Here is a 7,320-nt window from a genome sequence, read left to right as displayed (position 1 = left end):
GCCCCTTGGTCTTGCAAACTTTATATGCCCCATGCAGGGGAATGCCAGGGCCAAGAAGTGGGAGTGGGTGGGCAGGGGAGCAGGGTGCGGGGTATAGGGGACATTCGGGATAGCATTTGAAATGTAAATGAAGAACTATCTAATAAAATAAGTCAAAAAATTTAAAAAATGATTTTTTTACTTATATTTTAAATGTTATTCCCTTTCTTGGCTTCCTCTCTGAACCCCATACCCCCTCCCCCTGCCCCTGCTCACCAACCCACCCACTCCTACTTCCCTTTCCTGGCATTCCCCTATACCGGGGCATAGAACCTTCTCAGGACCAAGTGCCTCTAGGAAAAGCAAGCTCTCTTAATCAGCAAGTTATCTCATCAACCTCCAATACAAGGAAACTAGAGGCTCCCAGGACCCTACAGTGATTACTTTAGAGAACTACCTAACAGAGAGGAGATAGAACCCGTAGAGACCACCTCCAGTAGATAGGCATGGACCCCAGTTGAGGGATGGAGCCACCCACCCATGTCAAATTTTTATCCCAGAAATGTTCCTGTCCTAAGGAAAGACAAGGGCAAAAATTGGAACAGAGACTGAAGGAAAGGCCATCCAGACTGCCCACCTAGGGATCCATCCCTTCTATAGACACCAAACTCTCACACTTGCTGATGCCAAGAAGACAGGAACCTGGTGTGACTGTTCCCTGATGGGTTCTGCCAGGCCCTAACTAATATAGATGGAGATACTCACAACCACCCCCTGGACTGTGTCCAGGAACCCCAATGGAAGAGTTAGAGGAAGGACTGAGGGATCTGAAAGGGCTGCAACCCCACAGGAAGAATAATATCAACTAACCGGAACCACCCCCCACCCCAGAGCTCCCAGGGACTAAACCACCAACCAAAGAGTGTGCATGGAGGGATCCATGGCTTCAAATACATATGAAGCAGAGGATGAACTTATCTAACATCAATGTGAGGGGAGGGCCTTGGTCCTGTGGAGACTTGATGCCCTAGCATAGGGGAATGATAGAGGGGTAAGGTGGTAGTGGGTGAGTGTGTGGAGGAGCACCCTCATAGAGGGAATGGGAAGGGGGTAGGGGTAGAATTGGATGGGGATTTTGTGGAGGGGTAACCAGGAATGGGGGATATCATTTGAAATGTAAACAAATAAAATGATTAATAATAAAAAAGAAGGAAAATATTTTTAGTGTATATATACATATATATATATATATATATATATATATATATATATATATATATGACAGCTTTAACCTATACACATTTGTTACACAGATATACATATATCTATTATATATATGTGTAAATACATTTGTATATATAAATATATGTGCCATGTATAAATGCTATGTGAAATTTAGTTAATCTATACATTTTCCTGTGTTCATCCATGAACTCAGATTATCACTTACTGACTCATTGGGTTTTGACTGAGTGCCAACTAATACGGTTCTTTACCCTGAGACTCCTAGAAAAACACCTCACCATTCAGTTTTGCCAAAAAGAAAACTTAAATATGTAAGCCAATGACCAGTAAGAAAAATGCAAACCTAAACACAGTAATATGCTATAAAAACAAATCTGAAATAATATAATTGAGCTTATTTTTTTGGACAACTACTCCAGGGCATGGGGCCCTGAACTTAAATGTAATTAATTTGCCTAATGAAACTTTACTGGAGGAAACTAATTTGTCCTTTGCCAGCAGGTATCCATTACAGATAGCTTTTTGTTTAGGCAGGATTTTCCCATGTCCACTTCCTCCTTTCAGGACTGGGGAACCCCCACCCCACCCCCGCTTCAACCTGTGCAGGCCCTCTGAGTGATGCTACATTTATGAGGTCATATACCAGTAGTCCTGTTGTCACTGGAAGATGTGTTTCCTTGAAGTCATCCACCCACTCTGACCTCCATTTTTCCATAGATCTCCAAGACCTAGAGAGAGAGGTTTGATGGAGACCTCCCACTTAGCGAACCCCAAATTTGAACTAGAGTAAATTCCCAGTGGAACATCTTACCTGGGATCAGAATTGACAAGTAACAGATGTGAACATTATAGCAGCTGTTGGATGATCATGTATGATACTGAAAATAGGGAAAAAAATACATTTTGTTATTCTGTCCAGACCTAATCCCGTGATTGAGCTTTGAGAGGCAAGAATTTCGCAGGCTTCCTCAGGGTAAGTGTTTGCACAGTTTATGCCTATATTACCCACTTCTTGCTGCTAGACTCTGTCTGACAAGTATGTTACATCCTATATTGGTTTGATTTCTTTTTCAATTAAATCCTGTATTTTTTTATGGCTAGTACAGTTTGGACTCCTCCAAAGACTTCTAAATGTAAATTTGTATAGTTACCTCTGCTTACAAATCCATGCTACCTCTGACTTCTCAAGGGATAGTGAAATATTTTATTATTTATCTTCTGCTCCCTTTTTGAGAACTTTCCTCATGAGGTTTATTTCTTTTCCTCGCTCATTGTCTAAAGTTCTTTGAAGACCTTCACAGGTGTTCAGGTGTCATGTTAAGCACACCACAGCACAATCACAATCTAGCTGTCTCTGGGCAGCATATTAATTTAGTCATGGCTAGTCTCTTCCTACTGAGGAGATGGAAAGGGTAATGTCCACTGGACCACAAGTCTTAAAGATTAGTTTATTGTGTCTCCTTTATGTGGAAACTTCTTTTGAGGTCCAGACTTTTGTATTCAAGCTATATTATACACAGTTGATATATATTAAAACTTCTCAATTTTAATTATCTGCACTAAGATTACGGTTATTCCTTCTAGAACAGAACAAATGTCAGTATTTCCTATGAATGGATTATCACTAACATTTGTATTTTTCTCTTGGTTAAGAACCAGAAGCATGTTGGTGCACTCATGTACACATTCAGATCTGAAACAAGCTTATCGTGGAAGGAACCCTAAATGAAGGGTATTTCTAGTAATTTTAATTTCAAGAAATAAATGATTCCAGGGGTAGTTGGAGAATAGGCCAAATTTAGATCTTAGCATGTGGTCATCTAAATTTTGTCTCCAATTTAATTTTGAATTCTGTGTTTTTTTTTTTTTTTTTTTTTTTTTTTTTTTTTTACTTCTACTTTTCTTCTTCACCTTCCCATGATCACAACTACTTCTAGTCAAAAGGGCACAGATAGCACTTTGGCTTCTATGTTTGTACCTCTGATCTCTCCTTCTGAGCAGGCATTAAGCAAATTGCTTCTTTACAGAACCCATTACTTTAATTCCTTACTCCTATTTATATCGATCATGAAATAATCAAATTATACCATCAAGTGGACTAAATGTAATTTGTAAAAAAGGTTTCAGACACGCTCAAAATGAGGAGCTGTAATTAGTAAATCTGTAGATCAATGGTATATTTATGTAAAGTTGACTCAAATGGGTTGTTCCATTTTAAAGCATTGATTATACAGATTCTGTGTCTAATCTGAGCTTATTTCTAGAGCGTTGGAGCAGCGACAAATGCTATGTAAATTCCACTGACTCCAGACATCTTTCTTTAATGATGCTCAGGCCCTTGTGTCACCTGAGAAATTGGGAAGTCAACACAAGCAACACACTCAAAGCAAGCACAGCCAGACCTGGACAACAGGAGACTTAATTAATTACTAAAACAAACGTGAATATTAGTCACTCCGACGTGAAATCGAAGTAACTTTGGTTAACTATTGAATCTTTTTGCAATTTTCCTAACACTAACAGTCAGAAAATAGGTCTAGTCATGACCCTACTTTCAGAATAACCTGTATCATTTAAATCTAACAAAAATGGAAATTATTTGATCAGTAATGAATGGGTATACTTTAAAATCTTTGTAACCTCAAAGTGTCAATAATACAGATGAAGTTTATATAAATTTAAGTATTTTGTCACCCCTTAATAAAATATTATAATATAGAGAGAGCCAGGGTTAGAGATAGGAAGTGCTCTTTTTGTGTGCATTTAATTACTCACTGCAGTTTCCTGAGGGTCTTAATGGTTTGTAAAAGTTTGGGTGGGACTAATCACAACCTTGAGGATTTTGTTTTCTCCTTCATTTTATGTTTTGATACAGTGTTTCATGCACCCAAGGCTGGCCTTACACTCATCATACAGCTAAGGATGAAGGCCAGCTTCTGTACATCCTGATGACATCTCCAACTTCTGGGACCCGAGCCTTACACCACCATGCCTGGCTATGTTCATGTGGACCTGGAAATCAAACCTAGGTCTACCCACTATTTCAGCAAACACTATCAACCAAAGTGAATACTTAGCCCTGTAAGTTTAGGTTTTGGTTGTTTGGTTTGTGAGTTAGATTCTTTCTGTGTTTTGACTTGCTTATGCTGTTTTTCTAAAACGTAGACATCCAGGACTATTATGCAATAAATATAAGAAAAACTAGAAAATTTTAAATGTGAATATATATATATATATATCTCAAGAAATTTCATATATATACATATATATATGAAATTCATTTCTATCTATCTATCTATCTATCTATCTATCTATCTATCTATCTATCTATCTATCTATGAAATTTCTTGGTTTTATATAGCTCTTAAAAAATTAATTTAGGACCCATCTCTTTATAGCTAGTTCATTAGTTAACAAATAAATTGAGGTTTTTGTTCTGTGCTTTGGTCAGAGTAGTGGGTAATTGTTTCCATGTATGACATTTTGTGATTCTATTTATCTGAATTGCCAAGTTCATTGAGCCTTTTTACCCTACATCCGTGGATAATAGATAATGAACCTTTTCCTTCTGGGTGCATGAATCATCAAGGAGAGGGTTGTATCAATATGTGTTCATTTAAAGTAAGAAAATATTGGTATCTCATCCCTTGTGTGGCAAACCTTACACCAAACATTTTCAGTGAGGAGAAGAAGTCAAATTAGCTGACAGTACTATTTTCAAGAACTTATTAGAAGCAGGATAGTGACTTCAAACAACAATGCTCAGGTATGCTATGTTAATGTTCAACCTTGTGAAATGACTCAAAGAATTAAGTGGGAAATTACAGGTGTGTGTGTGTTCTACAGTCTTTCAAGAGGCAGCTGGTATGTCTAAAGAGGCCCATGCATGGACCTGGATATCTGTGATGGTAGAGGCTGGGTGGAGCTTCTCTCCACAATGCTGCTATTCTAATATGCTTGAAGAATGTCTGTCAGTTCGTTTCCAACACAGAAATTGGTTTTTGTCCTGAAGAAAGCAACATGGAAATTGCATTAGCTTTTGGGTTTCAGCTTGGGAAGGCACACATAGTTGTTAGCATTGTATCATGATGTATAAGAACAACCAAGATTCAATATTGGAAGAAGTAAAAAGGCCTCTAGGCCCATCTTAGATGCTGATTCCACAACCCTCTAAAAGAATATGTCAATAGAGAAGTGACACTGAATAAAAGATAAATACATGGGCTGAGAATGAATAATATCACCATTATGTCTGAAGAAATCATATGAATTCAAAATAAATATGACAATAACATGGGTGTGAGAAATACAAGCTTCAGTGGTACCATATTCATAGCCTCACTGGGAAAAGGAGTTAAATAACTATATTGCCTGTGTTAAGTGCCTTCAATTGTGCTTAGTGTATTTATTTTGCACATACTCCCTTTAGATAATACAACTTCATTGGCCATATTTTATTTAAGAAAGCAATAGTGTATGCCTTTAAGAGCAAGCAGTGACCAATTATAAGATGATAACACACAAAGTAAATTCCTACTCTCTTGTTTAATGTTAATAAAATCAATAAAAGCTGAGTTCAAGTTAAAAATCTACAAAAAAAATTTTGAAGGGAAAGGTTTTTTTGGTGCATCAATGATAAATCAAACAAATGACAGTATAAAATAGTCACTAGTTTTGTACATAAAGGACACTGATACAGTAATAATTTCTGATATTTTAAGCCTAATATTTTCTGTTAAATTATTGTTAGTCTTAGTGCAATATGATATGCATATCAGTAAACATTATCATTTTCAAAAATAAATGAGAGTCTGAGACATCTACAGATTTCAGTTAAAAATAACTGAACTTGGGTCCTGTTTCCCAGTAATCCATTGTCCAGTCATCTCTCTGCCCACCTTCATCAGACCTGTAGATATGGAAGCATACAGGTTAGATTCCCTCTTTTCATCCATTCCCATTAGCCCCAGCCAAGTCTTCTGGGGCATGTGCAGCTGTCAAGCATGGCACACTGTCACCCAGAGTGCCACTGTACTGCCATCTCTCTGCCTTTCTCCTTCTCCAGTTCCCTACCCACACTGTCCCCAGGGGCACACCAACCTGCTGGGAGATTTGCACAGTCATCCACAAAGATCTATTGTTTAGTTCAAAGATGCCTATCAGAGTCCTGCCACACCAGAATCATCCAATTATTGTCCCCGTCCCAATATCTTCTACAACAGGAGCATTCAGTAACCAGCAGATGGCTAAAGGCCAGCAGAAGGACAACATCAACAAAAGCAAGGGCCATGTGACACATTCAAAGCACAGCTATCCTACAATAGCAAGTCCACTGAATCCTAACACAACCAAAGCACAAGAAAATGACCGTAAATTAATGTTGTAAAGATGATGGAGGCCTTTAAAGAGGAAACAAACAAATCCCTCAAGGAAATAAAATTAAATAAGTGAAGGAAATTAATAAAATGATCCAAGAACTGATAATAGAAATCGAAGCAAAAAAGAAAACACAAACTGAGGGAATCCTGGAGATGGAAAACCTAGAGAAGGAAACAGGAACTACAGACACAGCACCCCAGCAGAAGACAAGAGACGACAGAGAATTTCAGTGGAGAAGATACTGTAGATGAAACTGATATATCAGTCAAAGCAAATGTTAAATCTAAAAAAGTTCCTGATGCAAAACACCTGGAAAATCTGAAATACCATGAAAAGAGCTGACTAAAGAATGTTAGGAATAGAAGAACATGAAGAGCCCCAGCTCCAAGGACCAGAAACTATCAACAAATATCATAGGGAAAAAAAGCTCCCAACCGAAAGAAAGAGATGCCTATAAACATATAAGATGCTTACAGAATACCAATTAGATTGTTCCAGAAAAGAAAATTCTTCTTCCATATAATAATTAAAGCACTAAATGTACAGAACAAAGAAATAATATTAAAAGCTGCAAAGGAAAAAAGACAAGGTAACATACAAAGATAGAATTTCCAGAATTATAACTAACTTCTCAATAGAGATTCTAAAATCTAGAAACTTCTCAACAGAGATTCTAAAACCTACAAGGTCCTTTAAACACACACACACACACACACA

The 7,320-nt window shown here is 37.5% G+C and overlaps 1 non-coding gene across 1 annotated transcript; it reads left to right on the top strand.

Moving 5' to 3' along the window:
* The first annotated feature begins 1,947 nt into the window (after positions 1 to 1,947).
* LOC115063477 lies at positions 1,948 to 2,114 on the top strand. Its single transcript, XR_003843351.1, has one exon.
* Positions 2,115 to 7,320: the final 5,206 nt, after the last annotated feature.

The sequence above is a fragment of the Mus pahari genome, chromosome 2, assembly GCF_900095145.1.
Source record: "Mus pahari chromosome 2, PAHARI_EIJ_v1.1, whole genome shotgun sequence".
Classification (NCBI taxonomy): domain Eukaryota; kingdom Metazoa; phylum Chordata; class Mammalia; order Rodentia; family Muridae; genus Mus; species Mus pahari.
The sequence above is the reverse complement of the archived record's forward strand: the minus strand, read 5'-3'. Positions and strand labels throughout refer to the sequence as shown.